The sequence below is a fragment of the Leptonychotes weddellii genome, chromosome 4, assembly GCF_054177405.1.
Source record: "Leptonychotes weddellii isolate Sample4059 chromosome 4, ASM5417740v2, whole genome shotgun sequence".
In the NCBI taxonomy this organism is placed as follows: Eukaryota; Metazoa; Chordata; class Mammalia; order Carnivora; family Phocidae; genus Leptonychotes; species Leptonychotes weddellii.
In genome coordinates, this window is record NC_138372.1 from 155,656,522 (window position 1) to 155,675,037 (window position 18,516).

At 46.0% G+C, this 18,516-nt stretch overlaps 1 pseudogene; it reads right to left on the reverse strand.

Annotated features, from left to right (window-relative positions):
- Window positions 1–5,329: 5,329 nt before the first annotated feature.
- Window positions 5,330–6,488, reverse strand: LOC102734724 (purine nucleoside phosphorylase pseudogene; annotated as a pseudogene).
- Between the last annotated feature and the right edge of the window lie 12,028 nt (window positions 6,489–18,516).

Consider the following 18,516-nt stretch of genomic DNA (forward strand, 5'->3'; position numbering starts at 1 on the left):
AGAGAGTGGGCGGTTGGCAGTGAAGGAAGGGGTGGCAAGCACCCTCTTGACTCTTTGAACCTGCAACCAGAAATGCTTAGCGTTGGAATTTCCCTGGGGAAGGGGGCTCCTGGATGCAGGAGCCAAGCTTCAGGGCCCACCTGAGTTCAAATCCTGACTCTGCCACTTACTACTCTGCATCCTGGGGCACGTCTTCTCACTTCTCTGAGTCTGCACCCCCTTATCTTCAAGCTTCACTCATGCTATCCCCTCTGCCCGGACACTTCCTCTCCCTTTTCCAAGCCAAGGAAATGGTCTGGTCTGCTGCTTGAAGATACACACTTTAAATACTCACATAACTGACTGTGTTCATGCATTCATTCACTTATTCAATCATTCATTCAAGAAATACTAATAGCTAGTATTAGGAGAACAAATGGATAAACCCATTTTCAAATACAAGTTCTACCACTTGAAATAGATAGAAATAGCTGTATCAGAAAGTCTCTGATGGCTCCAAGGCTCAGTTTTCTCTTCTGCAAAACAGAAACATTAACAGAATCTTCCTCATAGGGCTGTGTGAGAAATAAGTGAAATAATCAAGCTAACAAAGACACTTAGAGCAATGCCTGGCACATGGTAAAAACTCAGTAAGTGTTGGTCATCATTGGTCACAAATACGTTCTGGTAGTGCTGGGGATACAAACATAAAGTGGGTCACTTGTGTTTCACACATCTCACACTGTAGCAAGGGAGGCAGCATCTAAACCAATACATTATAATTGAGACGCAATTAGGTAAGAGCTATGCCAAAGACATTACATGTCAGTTACTACTGACATGTAATGAAGCAAAAGATTTCATTGCACCTTGGGAAGAAGAGAAGTCTTCCTGGGGTGATATTTGGAACAGTCTTCCAATGACCAGATGTTTGCCAGATGGAGAAGGAGAAGGGCATCCCAAGTTGAAGGAACAACATGGCCCCTTGGAAGGACACAGTGTGCCCAGGAAGCTGTGAGGAGCCACAGTCATTGGAATGGAGGGGACATGGAAAAGGAGAACAGGAGGTGAAGCTTAAGAGGCAAAGGGTCCCATGTGGGGAGGACCAAGTTTGCCGTTCCAATGTGATCTTATAAGCAATGGGCAACTGCATTGAGGTTTTTAGGCAGAAGAACAAGATCGGGCTCTTGGCATTAGACTAGAACATAGATGAGAGGAGGAGCAAGACTGAGGGTGGAGAGAGCATCTAGGAAGCTGTTGTAATAAATGCCGGTGAGACAGGGTAAGAACCTGAACAAGGACACTGACAGAGGGCATAGAAAGGAAGCTAAGGATGGGAGACACCACTCAGAAGAAAAAGCCATAGGACTCAGGAATGTGCTGGGCTGGATATGGGGTAGGAAGATGAGGGAGTCATTCACCATCAGCCTATTAAATTCATGCACTTATGGGTTGCTGAAGCAGAGTTTAAAAATGTTTTAACAAGTGAGGCCTCCAAGTCCAGGGCAGCTCAACAGTTACTTTGGAGCATAGCTTCTTTGACTCTGATGAACACTTGAGCATTTCTTGGTAATCATGTAACAGTAAAGTAAATAGCATGCACTGCCCTCAGAAAAGACTATACAACCATGTACCTATAATGCAAATATAATATTGCTATAATATTAACCATTATGCAATGTGTGTGCTGCAGGAGATGAGAAACAAAGAATATAAGACTTAGCTGAGGGAAAGATCTACTTCATGGAGGCGCTCATCCATGAGTACATTTTCGAAGCAGAGAGATGGGCACTCCAAGAGGGAGGAAATGCCTGAGCTGAGCAGGTGAGCAGGAAAGCATTTCTCAAGCATCCTGTGAGATGCTGCAGAACAAAAGGACCCACGGTCAGAAACAACGTAGAGATGCAACCTCCCATCACAGCACGTCTCCTTGGACATTCACAACCGTCTCAACATATTAAAGATCCTGTGAAACCCCACAGTTAAAAATAATTCGTCTAGGGGCACCTGGGTGGCTCAGTCGGTTAAGCGTCCGACTCTTGGTTTTCAGCTCAGGTCATGATCTCGCGGTCGTGGGATCGAGCCCCCATTTGGGCTCCGTGCTCAGTGCCAAGCCTGCTTGAGATTCTCGTTCCCTCCTGCTCTGCTCCTCCCCCTACTCTCTCTCTAAAAATAAATAAAATCTTTAAAAAAAATTATTTGTCAGGTGCTGGGTGGCTCAGTCATTGGGCATCTGCCTTCGGCTCAGTTCATGATCCCAGGGTCCTGGGATCGAGTCCAGCATCAGGCTCCCTGCTCAGCAGGAAGCCTGCTTCTCCCTCTCCCACTCCCCCTGCTTGTTTTCCCTCTCTCGCTGTGTCTCTCTCTCTCTGTCAGATAAATAAATAAAATCTTTAAAAAAAAATTATTTGTCTAGTGAAAAAAGCAAGTCAGTGGTTATAAGGGACATGCTGCAGGGAGAGGAAAGGGCACAAGGAAACATTTGTCAGGTAATGGACATGTTCTATATCTTGACTGGGATGGTAGATTACGTGGATGTATATATATGTCAAACTCATTGACCTGTACACATAAAATGCATATATTTTGGGGCGCCTGGGTGGCTCAGTTGGTTAAGCGTCCGCCTTCAGCTCGGGTCATGATCCCGGGGTCCTGGGATCGAACCCCACATCGGGCTCTGTGCTCGGTGGGGAGCCTGCTTCTCCCTCTCCCACTGCCTGCCTGTCTGCCTACTTGTGCTCTCTCTCTCCCTCTGTCAAATAAATAAATAAAATCTTTAAAAAAATGCATATATTTTGCTGTACATTTTGTGTGTAAATTATATTTCATTTAACTTGATTAAAAACTATAATAATCTGTTGGGTTTGTTTTGTTTTGTGATTTTTTTTTACTTCCGAGAACTTTTTAATTGTTTTCATTAGTATTCCCTCAAAAGGCCTGTTTCTTTGAACACCATCTGGAGAAACACCGGTGTGTTAGTTTCCTATGGCTTTTGTTACAAATTACCACAAACTTGGTGGTTTAAAACAACATAAATTGATTATCTTGCAGTTCTAGAGGTCACAAGTCTGAAATGGGTCTCGCTGGACTAAAATCTTGGTGTTCCCAGGGCTGCGTTGGTTCTGGAGGCTCTGGGGAGGGAAGGATCGGTTTCCTTGCCTTTTCCAGCTTCCAGAGGCTCCTGCATTCCCTGCCTCAGGGCCCCTCTTAGCTTCATCTTCAAAGTCAGCAACCACATCACTCCAACCTCTCACTTCCCCAGCTCTCCTTCTCTGACTTCTGTCTCCCTCTCTCACTTACAAGGACTCCTGTGATTACCCTGGGCCCCTCACATCATCCAGGATTACGTCTTCAATTCAAACTACTTAATTGGGTCACATCTGCAAAGTTTTCCTCACAGGTTCCAGGCATTAGGACATCTCGGGTCGGGGTGGGGGGCGGGGGTGGGGGAGACATTATTCTGCTTAACACAGCCAGTTTTTAGTGTAAAATCGGAGGAGTGCACAATAAGCCTGTAAATGAAGTTTGAGGCCAGGTCAGGCTAAAGGGTTTGGTAAGCAACAGGCAGAATTTCTTTACCATTAAATTGGTACATATACATGTTTTAAAATACGAAAGCTATCATAGGGTATAAAAAATTTTTTTTCAGATCCCCAGCCATCCAGTCTCCCTCTCTGTGACCAAAAATGTTACTTACCACTTTCTTATATATTATTCCAGAAGCAATCCATACCTACATAATTCTTCTACACAAATGGTAGCATAGTATAAAAATTGTCCCAGTAACTTTCTAGTTGTCCCTTGACAATATAAGTTGGATATCATACCAGAGCAGAACAAAGAGAGCTTCTTTTTTTAAGTTTATTTATTAATTTTTTTAGTAATCTCAAATGCACAACCCCAAGATCAAGAGTCACATGCTCCACCGACTGAGCCAGCCAGGTGACCCCAAAGAGAGCTTCTTTATTCATTTCAAATGGATAGATAGCATTTAATTGTATAGACCAGTGATTCTCAACATGCTTGTTCATTAGAATGGCCTGGGGAGATTTTGAAAGATCCCCAGGAGTTCCAGCTATCCGCTCTCTGCAATAAACTGCCTCAGAAGTTAAGAAGCATAAAACAATGACCATTTTATTATGCTCACAATTTGGAGGGCCAAGAATTCTGGCAGGACACCATGGGGACAGCTTGTCTCTGCTCCACAGTGACTGGGGGCGGGGGGGGGGCCTCGGTGGGGTGGTCTGGATGGCTGGGAGATGGCAGGAATGGTTTGATTGGAGCCATGGATTAAGGGCTTTGATTCGGACATCAGCTGGAATCCTTGGTTACTGTCCACATCGTATTTGCAGAGGCTAAAATATGCAAAAATGCTTCCCGACTCATATGCCTAGGGCCTGGGCTGGGGCTGAATAAAGCACTCTCTCTCTCTCTCTTTCCCTCCAACCCACCCCCCTTCATGAAGCTAACTTGGGTCTCCTCACAGTATGGTGGCCTCAGGATCGTCAGACTTCTTACATAGCAGCGGGCTCATCCCAGAGCTTAAGTTCCGAGAGGCCAATACAGAAGCTACAAAGCTTCTTATAACTCAGCCTTGAAGGTCTCAGACTATCTATGTGATCTCCTTCTATTGGTCAGGCAAGTCCCTAAACAAGAGACTATTCCTATTTAAGAGAAGGGGAATTAGACTCTACCTAGGAGAAGTGGCAGAAAATTTGAGATCATCCTAATATACCACACCCAGGTGACCTGAATGTTCAACCAGGCTTAAAAACCACAGTTACAAATGTACCAGATCTTATTAACCAAGCCCTTATTGATGAGTGTGCAGGCTGCTTCCGATCCACTGCTACCGCCAGTGAGCCAGTCCTCGGTATGTGTGGCGGCCATCATTTCACACGTAGGTCAATATGTCTGGGATAAATTGCTGGGAGTGAAATTGGTGTGGATTAAGGACACCTGGGCTGGCTCAGTCGGTAGAGCATGTGACTCTTGATCTCAGGATCATGAGTTCAAGCCCCACAACTGGGTGTAGAGATTACTAAAATAAGGTGGGAGGGGTGAAGAAAAAAAGAAATTGGTGTGAATTGAAGATTAGGCTCTGGAAGTTTTTTGTTTGGGGTTTTTTTTTCTCCATCTTTCTTTTTATTCTCAAAATATGGTAATACTAAAGTCCAAGAGGTATTGGACTGGGCTGGCCCTTGTGTGGGCTCTAGTGCTTTGGAGGAGGCAGAACTGAGTCCCCAGGAATGTGAAAGCGTTATATCAAAAGGATAGCAGTAGTTACTGTGCCAAGTTCAACAGCCCAAGTCACACCCGGGGCATATACACAGCAGGCCTTGGGCTCTAGCTCTGGGGGAAGAACAGGGGGTGATAACTGCTTTGAGACAACTGAGCACAAGAAGAGGCAGTGCACAAAGGTCTGGTGGGAGAAACAGGGAAGGTGAAGGAGAGGGATCTTCCTTTCCCTTCTCCTACAACTTAAGGGCAGAGGCACGTGACCCCAGCAAGGGGCCAAAGTAGGTAGTAGCTACCTGGATCCCATTAGCGAGAGGCCAGACCACTCCAGGGCTGGTTAGCTGGCTTTGGCAGGCGGTGGAATACTGGTCATTAAGAAGAGAGACAAACTGTTCTAATTTCTGGGCAGCTTGTTTCCCAGCCTCTAGTACTTCCTCATGATTGACCTTCTCCTTGGTGTCATAATCCAGGACGACTTTGTTAGTGATGAGGGAGAAGCTAAAGACTCGAAGTCCACAGTGCCTTGCCGACTACAACTTCTGGTACTGTGCTCATGCCAACAGCATCTGCCCCTAGCCTCAAAAGGGGGGCCTGCCCCCATCACACAGGTACCTTCCTTTCGCTCTCTCTGCTCCCCCATCTGTTTCCAGGCACTGCGAGCCTTCTGCCTCATATCCCGGTCAGGGGCATTGGACATGGCAGGGACACGAACTCCAAACCTTTCAACATCAGACCCTCTAAGAGGGTCCAAACCACTGGAGCCAAGTAGGCTGACGTGACCATGGATCAGCATGATTATCTCCAACCTCAAACTCCGGGTTGAGTCCTCCAGCTGCACTGGTGACCACTAGGGTGTCCACGCCCATAAGGAAGAAAATCCTCACTGGGAATGTCACCTTCGAGCACGAGTAGCCTTCATGCATGGGGAACCTGCCCTGCACCATCACACAGGCTCTGCCATTCAGGAACGCAGACACCAGTCAACCAGCATAACCCGGCAATGTCTTTTGGAGAAAGTTTGGTATCTCACTGTAGTCAAAGCTCTGGGCCTCAGTTAATTTATCGGTCAGATTTCCTAACCCAGAACCACAGATGACTGCCACTTGAGGTCTGTGCTCGGGGTGGCACAGAAGCCATTCACTAGTGTTCTGATCATCATCATACGTAAATTCGTTCTCCATGGTTCTGCCGCTGCCACCCTCTCGAGAAGCCCACCCTTCCCCTCTCGGATCCCATCTGCTGAGCTGCACCGCGCTGCGCTGAGCCCTACTCCCCGGGAGTGGTGTGCACAGTCCGGTACTGCAAGTTTTTGAGTGATAAAGTGACACATGCAAGTCTGAACTTGAGAAGATCCAGTCTGTCCGCACTGCCCAGGATGAAGCAGAAGCAGGCAGGAATTGCAGGCAGAGAGACCAGGCTGATTGTGGTCAGACTATCTGGGGGATAGATCATAAGGTCGAAGTGCAGCTAGAAAGGGACAGGTGAGTCAGAGCACCAAAATGCTATGCTTCTTGTTACAAGTGATGGAAGACCAGGCTGATGGGGTGATCAGCTTGGTGAGGGATGATAAGCACTGGAGTGCTCGTGGCCAGTTTCTTAGAAGAGGTAGGACTTGAGATGGAGCGTGCAGGATGAGGAGAGCTTTAATAGGCAGCAAGGAAAAGGGAAGACAATCTTCCCACCAGCATTTCATGTGTTAGAAGACATGGAGGAAGCTTCTTTTTTTTTAATAAAGATTTTATTTATTTATGAGAGAGAGAGAGCCCATGTGCATGAGGGGGGAGGGGCAGGGGAGGGGGAGGGGAGGGGCAGGGGAAGGGAGGTGCAGAAGTAGAGTCCACCCTGAGCAAGGAGCCCAATGCGGGGCTCGATCCTAGGACCCTGGGATCATGACCCGAGCTGAAGCAGACTCTTAACTGACTGAGCCACCTAGGCGTCCTGGAAGCTTCTTCTTGAGGTAGATAATGCAGCTCAAGCACTTACGGCTTAGCGGGTGCCTGTCACATAGCAAGTATTCAAAACTATGATGCATTATTCTCAATAACAGCAAGTAAGGCCTATTAAAAGCTTAACAAATTGGGACATGACTTTGGACGGCAACTGTCAATGCTCTCGTTATTTCTAAACAGATCTATATGGAATGGGAGAAGCTTTGGTGAGGCCATAGGTTCCTGAACCACTGGCCCAATCTGAAACAGATAGTGGTTTCCTCATTCTGTCTTAGAACCTTCATCAGCTTCCCTTCCTTCCAAGGGAGAATCAGTGGGAACTGACACTAGCTGGACAGAGAATCCCTAGAATCCCATTCCTGTCCCACCATCACGCTCTCTGGTACTCATCTCCTTGTCACCTTGTAAAACTTGATCCCAGGAACTGATTTTCTGTGGGGTACATTAACAAAGAAAAGATCCCAGAGCAAGTACGGAAAGGGTCTCGCTATAAGCACTGGAAAGACTTTATCTGAAGACGTGTTCCGGTTCTGGGTGGCACGCGGTCATGAAAAGAAGTAGCATCTGGATAGTAGCCTATGATATGGCTAACCCTAGTCATCCTTTGGGTCTTAGCTTAAAAAATCCTTCCTCCAGGAAGTCCAGATGACCCTGAAACTGTTTGAGTGCCCCCATATGTGCTTTCTTATACTCTGAATCTCCCTTGTTATAGCATTTACAACACCATTGTTATTCTTGTGTAAATGTCTCCCTTAGATAGACAGATAAATAGATAGATAGATAGATAGATAGATAGATAGATAGATAGATAGATACTCTCTTATAAACAAGCTCTTGTTTGCATGTCTCTGCAGTGAGAGACCCCAAAGTGACCCCCAATGACTCCTACTTCCTGTTGCCCAGGCCTTGGTATAATCCCCTCCCCTTGAATATAGGTAGGACCTGTGACTTTCTCCTAATCAATAGAATACAGCAAGGTGAACAGATGTCACCCCCATGGTTATGTTGGGTTACATAATACTCCGTTTCAGCAGACTGGAGCAGGAGACTCTGCTTTCTGACTTGATGAAGTAACTGGCTGTGTTGAAGAAGCCCATATGGCAAGGGAGCCTACAAGAGGCCTCTAGTTGCCATGGGTAGCTTCTACAGGTAGCTTCTAGAAGTGGTACCCGGGAAAGAAAAGTCAAGAAAAGAGATGGGGGCTAATGTTCTATAGCCTGATGGAATCCAGCTGCCAGCCAGCTAAAACCAAGGCCTACAGTCTTACCATGGTAAGAAATCAAACTCTTCCAGCAAGCTCAATGAGCTTGGAAGCAGACTTTTCCCCAGTCAAGCTTCCAAATCAGAACACCACTCAGTGGACATCTTGAGTCCAACCTTATAAGACCATGAGCAGAGGAGCCAGCTAAGCTGTGCCCAGACCCCTGCCCCACAGAAAGTGTGATAGAAAAATGTATATTGTTTAAAGCCTCTAAATTTATTGTAATCTGTTACAGCAACGGAAAGCAAATATATCCCCACTAGACAGTAAGCTCTGTGTGGGCAGGAACCAATCCATAGGGTATCCCCCGTTGTACCTCCAGCACCTCCCACGGTGCTTAACAAATATGTGTTGAATGAATGTACATCATCCCTACAATACTTACAGAACCACTCTATAAGAAGGATTATTTTTACTCCAGTTTTATTAAGACTGAGAGAAGGTAAGTGACATATCCAAGATTCACCCTGAAAGAGAAGAGATAGGACTTGAACTAGCACCTCCTCGGACCAAACCACAAGCTCATTCACTAACATCACAGCTGTAGGAAGAGTGCAGGCTTTCCATCTTGGCAGAGCCAGTGGAAGCCTACACAAATTATTGTCCCTAGCCCACGCTTGTAGCAGACATCACTAATAAATCCCTGTAGGCTTTCAGGCTGCATCTATTGCAAGCCCTCTCAACTCAGCATTTCAGTAGCCACAAGCAACTGATCAGAACTGACCCAGGAGAAGAAACCTATTTATCATCTGAGCTCTGAGTTCTATCTATATCTCCATGCAACTGGATTGGGGATCCATTCCTAGGAATGTATGGGAAATAATATGAAAGAAGTGAAAGTCTGGGCATAGATAGAAGTGGTACCCAGGAAAGAAAAGTCAAGAAAAGAGACAGGGGCTGGGAGTGCAGGGAGACAGCCTTACAACACTTCCAGGCAGGAAATTCCACTAATGGTCCACGCTACAGCTGGGTTTTTTCATGGCTGAATTCCCCAAGTTAGCTGATGGATTCTTCCTTGCACAGCAATCAGGTTCAGCAATCAGAATCCTTTTTTAATTATCATCATGGCCATGCCGTCCCAGCCGATGACCCCACCAGGGGAGCGATGCATTGAACATGGGCCATGGCTGATATTTTTGTTGTTTTGACAATTAAGGTGTTACGTTTGCCTGAGGGGTTACAGTTTTGATATTTTAAACGTTAATCTCCAGGAAGGAAAGCTCCCTGTTTCAACAAGAATACCTAGGCTGCCATAAACGTGATGGAGCCCTGAAGTAAGAAAACAGATTGAAAAGTGAGGCAAACAGTCAATGAATTAGTTGTTTGGTTTTGATTCTATTTGTTAATAAACTGATGAAATCCACTTTGCTCTAGGCATTAAATAGACCAGGGTTACCAAGTGTATTGTGCTGACAATACCACCTCTCACGCCATGGCAGGCATTACTAATTAATCACATCATTCTCTCCTCCCTGAGTCCCAGCTTGGTCTTGGAAACCTTCCCAACACAGAGCTCCAAGCAGCCAATAACAATCTATCATTCTGGATCTCCAGGCAAAACTACTTGCCATCCAAGATTACAGGCACAGCCCCAACTCACAAGTTATCAAACAAAAAACGGGAGAGTGAAGCTTTAGGATTAAGGGCACGGAAACTGGACTGAGAGAGTGCCTGGATTTGAAGCCCACCTCTGCTATCCATTAGCCATCCCATGCCTCAGTTTTCTCACCCATAAAATGGGAATCATCATAGCATCCACCTCGTTAAGCTACAATGATGATTATGTGAGTTCAAATAGGTTACAGATCCTGGAAGAGTACCTCGCAAGCATAAGCATTGGCTATTCTTATATTTTGATTCCCTTTGTTCTATGTACAAAATCTAGCTCTCCTGATGGACTGTAGGCTCTTCAAAGGTAGGCACCATGCTTTGCCTTCTTTGCATCCCCGGCGCATAATACACAATAGGAGCTAAGTCAGTATTCGATAAACTGTTGTATTAAATTCTTCCAGCCAGAGTGGCAGACTCACTATTCCTCCCCCCAGTGCCTGGCACATTTCTGCCTCCTGTCTCTCCCCTGGCTTCCCATCCCCCCACTCCTCCTACCAGCCTCCATCTCTTTAAGGCCCCAATTCATCTTCTTCATCCTTCTACTCTCCCCACCAAACCCACTCGGCCAATATTCACCTGATTTCTTCCCATCCTTTGGAGCCTGCCCAGCTGGAGTAGTTATTCATCTGCTCACCAAATAATTCCAGCTCTTTGCCTTCTGGGTACCTAATGGAATTTTACTTCTTGCCCTGCCCCTGTGGTTGGGTGCGACCCTATTAAAAGTCTGACCCATGAGTGGAGAATCTGACTGCTGGTGTGAGACCCTCCCAATTTCAGATCTGTTTCCTCTGCCACAAGAACCAGCAATGTTCCAACCTGCGGCTGTTCCATCTGTCCGGTTCAGAGTGAAATTAGGGGGAGCAGAGCCACTAGCTGACCCATGATGGACCAAGAGCATGAATGAGAAAGAAATCTTGATTTTTTTAAGCCACAGAAATTTGTTGTTGCTATTTCTGCACCATCACCTGATTTATCCTGACAGATACATTACCTTAAGGCCAGCAACCTCCTGCAAGCCTGCTCTAGCCACACTGACCCACAATAATTTCTTCAAAAGTGCATGGGAAAAAGCCTCTTACTCATTTTTATCCCCAAATCTAACATACTGTCTTGCACACAGTCAGAGGCCCAAACCCTGGAAAGTACTTAGCGCAGTACATAGCACATAGCAGCAGCTCAATAAAGGGCAGGTGTCCCATTCTCACCATGAGCTGTGAGACTGGTATTGTGACCCCAGGGATCAGCCAAGACACCAAGGCCTAAGTAGATCAGGCTCTGCAGCCAGGGGTCTCCTCAGTGGAAGAGTCCAGATGTCAACCCACAGCTGCCAGATGCCAAGTGTTAGACCACCATACCATACTCCCCCTAACACCAAACAGGGCCTCTCTCTTGATGGTCTAATCCTGAGGTCCTCAAGCCACACAGCCCTCTGACCTTGGGATCCGACAGAACCACCTTGCAGCTCTTAAAGTCCTGGTGATCAGGATAGCCTTACCAGGTAGCAACCACGAGCACTGCGTTTGCGAGCCCCAAGAGACCTCTTGTCCATCTGACTTCCCTTCCACAGAGCCTCATATAGTGCCAGCCCAAACAGGTACTTAATAAAGCTCCTTTGATAAAAATCTATGCAGCCGATAAGGCTCCACCATACCTACCTACCAGGTGATGCCAACACTGAGCAGTCAGATGCATGCAACAAGACTAACTAGTAGCAGCTAGTTAGGAGGCAAAGGAGAAAAAGTGAAAAAGGCAAGGCAAAGGAGAAAAAGTGAAAAGGAGAAAAAGTGAAAAATGCAAGGCAAAAGGAGAAAAAAGTGAAAAAGACAGACGATGCACAAATGTTTGAAACCAAGGCTTTTATGCCTTTGAAACTGAACCCAGGGATATGGCAGGAATGCCTGTAGACAGTTGAAGGGCTTCTCCCTCCCCTGGATTGTTGCAGTGTTCGGGAGGCTCCAATTTCTAATCTCACAGGTCGGGAGTCAGCCCTGAAGTCTCTGTGCAGCGGGGTCGGTGTGAGTCAGCCCTGGAGCTGGCAGGGCCCCGGGCCTCGTGTGGAGTCCAAACCCGTCACTGACACACAGGGGAGAGCGGAGGCAGGAGTGGGTGTTTGCTGACAAGCAGCTTCATGGGAACGCTTGCCTTGGCATTTCTCAGTGCTGAATCAGGGAGAAAAGTTGGGCAGAGTGCTGCGGGGTTCCACTGAGGGGGAGGGGGAGAGGGAGCGAGGGAGACCAGAGCCCGAGGTGGGAGAGAAGCAGAAGCAAAGTGACCACCATCTGAAGGCCTTCTGGGTGCATTCCACACTCTCCCCTGTCTGCCCTCGCCACAGCCCTTGCGGGAGGGGAAACCCCTCCGGGAACGATTTTTCTCTCCTACACAGGAGGAAACCGGGGCTAAGATAGATCAAGGGCTGCACAGCTAACTAGTGGCTAAAATGGAATTCAAACTCAAGTCTAACAAAAGCTGGATGTTCTCCAGCATCTGACCCATCACTTGACCCCCACCTCTGATAAACCCCGTCTCACCTTGGCCTCACCTGCTTCTCCTCCAAAGCTTAGCAGAAGCCAGACAGACAGGAAATGAAGGGGATGTGGAGAGAGGCCTTCACCTCTCAGACAGACTGGGAGGGAGTGAGCGGGACCCCAAATGCAGGAGCCTGGGTGCGTCTTGTTCAGCCCTGAGTAGGTCAATCCTACACCTGCCGATCCAGATGAAGAGAGAAAAATCCAGACCTCCCCATTCCTCCCTGATTATGTCATCCAGAGCAGCACTGCCTAATAAAAATATAACCCAAGCTACATATTGTAATTATAACTGTCGAGTAACCACATTTTTAAAGGTAAAAAGAAAGAGGTGAAATTAATGAATAATAAGTTTTATTTAACCAAATCTTTCCAAAATAGTACTATTTCCACATGTAATCAACATAAAAAATTTATTTTTTATGCATGTCTTTTTTTTTTTTGGTACTAAGTCTTCAAAATCTGATGTGCACTTGATACTTATCCACACCTCAACTGGGACTAGCATATGTGAATAGTGGCTACTGTATTGGATGGAGTAGATCTACAGGATATGAAAATATCCAAATGAATACAACCTCACTCTACGTGATGCAAAGGGCTTTTTAACTATCATACCGGAAGGTTGATCTTTTTTGATTTACAGTTCTATGCATTTTTTTTAAAGATTTTATTTATTTATTTGAGACAGAGAGAATGAGAGACAGAGAGCATGAGAGGGAGGAGGGTCAGAGGGAGAAGCAGACTCCCTGCCGAGCAGGGAGCCCGATGTGGGACTCGATCCCGGGACTCCAGGATCATGACCTGAGCCGAAGGCAGTCGCTTAACCAACTGAGCCACCCAGGCACCCCAGTTCTATGCATTTTAACACATGTATAGATTCATGTAATCACATGTAACCACCACCATAATCAGGATATGGAGCAGTTCCATCACCCCAAAAAAACTCCTTGGTGCTCTCTCTTTACTGCCAAACCTTCCATCCTCCCCTAATCCCCTGTACAAATGGAATCATACAGTAGGTAACCTTTTGAGATGGGTTTTTTTCACTCAGCATGATCCCTCTTAGATTCTTCCTTTTTATTACTGAATTTTAGCACACTGTACGGATAGACCACAGTTTGTATACACATTTAGCTCCTGAATGACATTGGAATTGCTTCCAGATTGGGATGATTATGATCAGAGCTGCTGTAAATATGCAGACAGGTTTTGTGTGAACATGAGTTTTCATTTCATTTCTCAGGAGTGGGATTGCTAGGCCATGTGGTAACTGTATGTTTAATTTTATAAGAAACACCAAATTGTCTTCCAGAGTAGTTGAGCCATGTTTTATTCCCATCAGCAATGTGGGAGAGTACCAGTTGCTCTGCATCCTTCTCAGCGCTTGATATTGTCAGTATTTTAATTTTAGCCATTATGATAGGTATGTAATTGGGTCTCATTATGGCTTTAATTTGCTTTTCCCTAATGCCTAATGATGTTGAATATCTTTTAATGTGCTTCTCTGCCCTCCATATGTCCTCTTTGGTCATATGTCTGTTCAAGTGTTTTGCCCATTTTTAAATTAGGTTGTGTGTTTTTAAGGTCTTATATATACTAAATACAAGTCCTTTGTTGGATATGTGATTTGTATAATATTTTCTCCTAGTCTCTAGGCTGCCTTTTTACTCTTATACATTGTCTTTCACAAGCAGAAGTTTTCAATTTTATAATGTTCAATTTATAAATTTTCCTTTTATGGACTTTGCTTTTGTTGTCCTTAGTTAGACCTAACCCCAGGTCTCAGAGATTTTCCTCATATGAAGTTTTTGAACAATAACTCACATGTTTAATACCCAAGGGGTTGTAACTCCTTAAAGAAATTCAGCTATGGGTTTTAGTTGTGAAAATCTACCTTGTCATATGGATTCATTCATCCACTCTGCAGATATTTAATAAGTGGAAAGTCATGACTAGTAACGGAGAGATGATTAAAATTTGGTTCACAATAGTGGCTGCCATTAATTGAAGGTCTAGGGCCAATGGCCATATAAACATCCTCTATATCCTCCAATCTGGCGTTACTATCCTCATTTTACAAGAGAGGAACCTGAAGCTTAGAGAAGTAATTTTCCAGCCACACAGGCAAGTGACAGTAGAGTTAGGCTCAGCTAATTCCAAAGTTCTCAGGTGTGGGAGGGTTCTTTGCTTTCTAGCAACAGAAGACAGCTCTACCTGCCTAAGGAGGGGGGGGGGGGGGGGGGGGGAGAGAGAGAGAGAGAGAAAGAAAGAAAGAAAGAAAGAAAGAAAGAAAGAAAGAAAGAAAGAAAGAAAGAAAGAAAGAAAGAAAGGGAAAGGAAAGAAGGAAGGGAAGGAAAGGGAAGGAAGGAAGGAAAGAAGGAAGGGAGCAATCCACAGGTATTTCACAGAACCAACCCAACAGCTCAACCACCGAATCTTACAAGGGAAAAAAAAATTAAGGAAGTTCAGAGATCTAGGTAGCAGGAAACATATAGATGTTAATGTCCAGACATCCACCCCCTTCGAATGAAGCATCTTTAACTATTTTTAGCCCTTTCGTGTGTCCTCTCTAGATTCAAATTCCCTGGATCAATCATCACTGACCTGTCATGGGTCATGACACCATCTTTTGCCCAAGGAATGATGCAACACCTTGATTGATGGTCCCACCAAGACTATGTCCAAATAGGGGCACAGTCCCCTTTCCTTGTTGAGAGGTGGTTACATGAATAGCAGGGCTATTACTGCAGGAAAAAGGAAGAATGGATCCTCGGAAGATAAAAACCACAGAGGCCCACGTTGGCAATGTTTTCAAAATTTTTAACCATGACCCATGTTGAGAAATATATTTCACCAGAATGTGAATATATTCACACACAATTGAAATGAAATTTTCATATAACAGTGTGTCCCCTTACAATGTGTAGCACACTCAATGTGTAGAAATGGATGTCACAACTCCCTCATGGGTCACAACCTGCAGATTGGAAGCACCACCCTTACCATGATTTCCTTCCTCTCTCCATCCATGAAGACTCCAGAAGGGAAGTGAGACAGGGAAGGGAGGAAAGCCAGCAAAGGGTTCACGATGAGAGTGCTGTCACTGTGGCATCTGGGGCTCTGTCCCACAGGAGACCCTCTGAGAAACTGTGCAGAACATGCCTCAGGGCTGCCCCACCAAAAGGCAGGGAAGCTGGAGGGTTCATCCACCCACTGACATTCCTCCATGTGAAGGCAGCACCCAAACCATTAATTTCCCAATACTTCCAGCCTGCCACCAGGTGAGGGCCGAGCTCCCATGGCCAGAGAACCCCCCCAAGCAGAGAGATGCAGGAAGCTTTGGGCTGTATGGAAATTATCTTTAGATGACCTCTGGGTGGGTCAAGAGTATACAGGTTGAAGTCCTCCTGCAAGATGTAACTGGGAGGAAGAAGGACTAACTCAGAAAGCCATTGTCAGTCATAAACACCTGCCTCCCTTCCCAGGCCACACCACACGGTCAGGCACATCCTGACCCAACCCCCTTATTTCTAAATTCACCAAGTGTGTCCTGGGCTGGCTGCCTGCTTCCTGCTTCAGCACTGCTGAAGGAAGACAGGAAGTCTGCCCAGCTGGTTCACCGGTCCTACCTGGCCCCTCGGATTCTCAGCCAACGTCCCAGAGAATGTCTCGTTTCAGCCTACCATCTCTGCCACAGCATTTCAGTAAATATCCACCCTTGCCCTCCCCTTAGTTCCAGAAAAGAATATGGCCCTACTCCTGTCAAGGTGCCAATGAAAACAAATATCCAGGACTCAGGGAGGGATCCAGCGCACAAACCTTGATTAATCACCTGCTGTTTGTCAGATTAAAAGACAGAAGATAAACTGACTTTGGGAGTCAGGTCCAATGGGATGGGAACAGAAGCAGCACTAGGCACAGGGCGCAAACTCTTAATCAGCAATGCCTGAGGGCAGTGGGTCTTAACTCGGGTTGCAACAGTCACCTGAGGAGCTTTTAAAGAGTACTGATTCCCACCAGGAGATGGGGTGGATCTGAAGCATCCGAATATTTTTTAAATTCCCCAGATTCTAACACACAGGAAGTATAAGATGGGACAAGAAGGAAGAAATAACATTTCTTGTGGTGGCTTTCTTTTTGAGGTAACCTTCACATCTCATCTAATTCTCTCAATAATGCCACAGTAGCCACCCCCCCTTACCTGCAAGGGATACGTCCCGAGACCCCCAGCAGGTGCCTGAAACCAGTTAGTACCAAACTCTATATATACTATGTTTTTCTCTATATATACATAGCAATGATAAAGGTTAATTTATAAATTAGGCACAGTAGGGGCACCTCGGTGACTCAGTCGGTTAAGCGTCAGACTCTTGATTTCAGCTCAGGTCATGATCTCAGGGTCATGAGATTGAGCCCTGCATTGGGCTCAGCAGGGAGTCTGCTTTGAGATTCTCTCTCTCCCTCTCCCTCTCCCGCTCCCTGTGTGCTCGTGCTCTCTCTCTCTTTCAAATAAATAAATCTTTAAAAAAATAGAAAATAAATTAGTCACAGTAAGAGATTGTAATATAATAGAACAGCTATGACAATACACTGTAGTAAAAGTTATGTGAATGTGTTCTCTCTCTCAAAATATCTTATTGTCTGTACCCACCTTTCTTGTGATGATGTCAGATGATAAAATGCCTGTGATGAAATGAAGAGAGGGCATGACACAGACATTTTGACCCAGTGGTAGACTATTTTTGACTTTCTGTTAATTCATCAGGAGGATCATCTGCTTCCAAACCACCGTTGGCTGCAGGTAACTGAAAGTGCAGAAAACAAAACCAAGGATGAGAGGAAACTACTCTTTATGTTATGTATGACTGTACCCATCTCACAGGTGAGAAAACTGAGGCTGAGGGAAATCAAGTAACTCACCCAAGTCCCCAGTGTTATGAGCAAAAGCTCATGATAGAGCACCATCCAAGACTGAGTCCAAAGGCCATGACTCCTTTTACCTCACTATGCTATCCCGCCAGTAAAATTTTAATAAGATCAATGGTAAAAGGAAGGGAGAAGGAAAACATTTGAGATCAAGAGTGTCACTGGATAAATCAAGACCAGCCAAGGTAGGCAGGCGTGTGGGAAGGGCTCTGGGGTGCAGCGAGAAACCTGGGTACCTGAAGCTATTCGTAGCACCAGGAAAAATGAGGCAAAGCCACCAAAGCCGGGGGGGGGGGGCGGTTGCTGAGTGCCAGCTAAGCCTCCCCTGTCCCAATGTCCCCTGCGCCTGGCTCTGCTCTCAAGAAGGTACTGTGTCCAAAGTCAGCTCACTGGGCCATTTTCTCATCAGATCGGACTGTGACTTGGAACATCACAGCCGGCCAGCCCGGGGTTAATCTCCCTCTTCTCCCTGGCCTCCAGGCCAACTATGTTCAGCTGCGAGAATAAACCAACATCACAGCAGACAGCTTTTCCTCATTTCTGTCACGGATTTCTCTATTCTCTGTGGCTGCCTGGCTTTCCAGGCTCAGAGGCCCATCTGGTTGAAGGGATGTCCTGCTATTTACAGCCTCCTCTGGGACTGCTCAAAGACAGGAGAAACCCTATCCACTTCTACTCCTCTGTGTCTGCTCCAGGAAACTGAATTGTATTTAAGCATCACATTTTCAGAAGGAAAGGGAACTTCAGTCTGTTCTTTCTTGATGGTATGTTTCAGCAACAAGATGCCCAATAAATGAAGGCAATCCTCAAAAGGAAAACTTCAAAACCAAGATCTCCCTAGCACGCTGCGCTTTTCAAAGAAAATCCTGGAAAACTGCAGAGCTGGAAGGGACCTAAAGATCATCTCGCAGAAGGGGAAGCTGACGGCCCACACGGGAGAGAGAGTCCCTTGCCCGATATCATGGCCTGAGGTGATAGCAGACCAGGGACTGGGACCCGGGGCTTTGGCCTCTTGTCCCCAGAT